General features: G+C 37.5%; 1 non-coding gene across 1 annotated transcript; it reads left to right on the forward strand.

Moving 5' to 3' along the window:
* The first annotated feature begins 2,606 nt into the window (after positions 1-2,606).
* On the forward strand, positions 2,607-2,710 carry LOC126000249 (U6 spliceosomal RNA). Its single transcript, XR_007492604.1, has one exon. It is a non-coding gene; the product is annotated as a U6 spliceosomal RNA (small nuclear RNA).
* The last annotated feature ends 273 nt before the right edge of the window (positions 2,711-2,983 follow it).

Below are 2,983 nucleotides of genomic sequence, written 5' to 3' on the forward strand. Positions count from 1 at the left end.
ATCCTTTATGGAAAACAATATGGAGATTCCTCCAAAAACCGGAAATTGAGTTCCCATATGATCCAGCAATACCACTCCTAAGGATATACCTTAGGAAAATGAAAATAAAATTCAAAAAAAAAACCCTTCCTCAAATCTATATTCCTTCTAGAGCTATTTACAATAGTCAGACCCTGGAAACAACCAAGATGCCTTTCAACAGAGGAATGGCTAAAGAAACTGTGGTACATATACACAATGGAATATTATGCGGCCATCAGGAAAGTGAAGTCATAAAATATTCTTAAGCATGGATGTAAATGGAATCTATTATGCTGAGTGAAATATGTCAGAGGGGCACAGAATAGTCTCACCCATATATGGGTTTTAAGAAAAATAAAAGGCATTATTGAAATAATTCCCAGAGATAAGGGCTGGAAGCTCACCACAAAGAGTGGTGAGTGCAGTTAGAGAAATAACTGCACTGAGAACTAGCATAACAATGTCAATGTCTGAGGGAACTAGAAAGACTGTTTTGAATACAGGCTGGGGGGGTGGGGGAGGGAATGGTGACATTGGTGATGGGAATGTTGCACTGGTGAAAGAGTGTGTTTTTTTTATGACTGAAACCCAACCACAATTATGTTTGTAAACATGGTGTTTAAATAAAGATATTTATTTTTAAAAATTACTTATTTCACTTAGCCAATAATATGAATTCTCTAAAAATGCTTCTGAATTCAATGTAAGAGGGATTCAGCTGTACTCTACTTCATACTCTTAGATGCTGTTTTTTTTTTTTTAATATTAACTATCATGGAAAGCCTCTCCAATGGAGTAATAGCAGCCGAGGACAGAATCAGTGAGCTGAAAGATGAAGTTCAGAACAACTCCATACATCAGAAGATATTGGAAAAGAACCTTAAGTCAAACAATTATACAATGGAAAAAGTACACAAAGATTGTGAACAGATGAAAATAGTAGTCTTTGATAAACTCAACAGAAACAACATAAGAATCATTGGAGTTCCAGAGGCCCAAGAAGGAGATCCCCATAAAGAAACAACAGTCAAAAACATCATCACAGAGAAGCTCCCGAGCTAAAGACTTCATGCAAACAAATCCTGCATGTCAGAAGAGTACCAGCTAAAAAAGACCCGAAGAAAAATACCCAAAGACACATTCTAGACACAATAACGAATCCCACAGATAGAGATAGAATACTGAAAGCAGCAAGATCAAAAAGGGAAATTACATTCAAAGGAGCATCTTTAAGATTTATAGCAGATATGTCACAAGAAACTCTCAAGGCCAGAAGACAGTGGCGAGAGATTGTGACAAGACTGAATAAAATGGATGCTTCACCTAGAATACTGCACCCAGCCTGACTCACACTCAGGTTTGAAGGAAGAATACATAGCTTCACGATTAAGCAACAGCTCAGAAACTTTACAGATACAAAGCCAGCCTTAAAGGAAAAACTAAAAGGCCTACTTTAAGACAAGAGAAACTAACAAACACACAAAACTTATACACAAAGATGACACTAAATCCCAGAGACAATCATCTCCCTCAATGTCAATGGACTAAATGCACCAATTAAGAGACATAAAGTAGCTGAATGGATAAAAGAAATATGAATACAACCTTCTGCTGCCTACAAGAAACACACCCAAATAGTCAGAACATAGACTCGAAATCAAAGGCTGGAGGAAAATTATCCAAGCAAACAAAACCCTTAAAAATTTTGGGTGGCCCAACTTAGACCCCAAGTAATTAGACACTAACCGTCCAGCCTTGAATCCTGGATCTCAAACATAGAAATTACAAAGTTCTTCACAACAGCTACAGGAAACAAATCCCATTTGATTCATCCTTAATACTGCTCGGACACCAACAAGTGACAGCTCTAATATGATATCCTGACAACAAGAAAATTGGGAACAACTTGACCTAAGAGCAGGTTATCCTACCTCACCAGCTAATGATAAGACAAAAATCAGAAGACTTGTCACCCTTTGGTCTGTGCAAAAGCCAAGATCGTGATCTACAGATGACTGGCTGATAAGACCAGGACTGGACAGTATGTATCCTGGGACCAATTTAAAAAAAAAGCCCTAGTCTAGGGTTTGATCTACGACCTGCACAACAACCATGATCCCTAATTCCAGAGGTCTGACTGAGACAATAGCAACTGAATGGGTCTTCTGATAACATAATGAAAGAAGCTACCCCAGGCTCAATCCTAAAATCAGTGCAAAGACCAAGATCACCAACCACAGAAGACGGGTTAAAATGACACTGAGGGAACAGAACTTCTAGAACCACAAAGAGAGACTTCATCATATGTTCCACTCCTTGACCTGTGCAGATACCGAGATCTCTAGATACAGAGGTCTGACTTTATCACCCAGGAAGGAGCAGAAGTCTTCCATTCACCACAAAAGCACCAACGGGAGAGTAAATGAACCTGAAAGGAGTCTATAGTTAATCCCATGACAATATACTTCAAGGGTGGAGAAGCCCTGTATCTCTTAGGTCAAGGGAATTCCTTTTCGAATGACCCCAAAATTTACTGTGTCTATGCAGAAGGGGAAAAAGGCAAAAAGCACAAAACATTTTTATTTGTGCTCGCTTCGGCAGCACATATACTAAAATTGGAACGATACAGAGATTAGCATGGCCCCTGCGCAAGGATGACACGCAAATTCGTGAAGCGTTCCATATTTAAAAAAAAAACATTTTTATTTTATTATAAATTTTCTATATTTATTTAGTTTTTTTCGATTTCTTTGTTTTGGTGTGGATATTGAAGCTGTTGTCTCCATTTTTATTTATTTTTTAATTTTTTTTCTTCTTTTCTCTTCTTCCTTTATGCACTCTGCCATGTTTTTCATCTCAAGACTATGGCTTTTATGTGGTGCTTATTTTATTGTTGGAGTGCTCACTGGATATTTTCTTAAATATATTTTTATTTAAGTAACATGATCATAGTTGGGTTACA

This window comes from Suncus etruscus, chromosome X, assembly GCF_024139225.1.
Source record: "Suncus etruscus isolate mSunEtr1 chromosome X, mSunEtr1.pri.cur, whole genome shotgun sequence".
NCBI lineage: Eukaryota > Metazoa > Chordata > Mammalia > Eulipotyphla > Soricidae > Suncus > Suncus etruscus.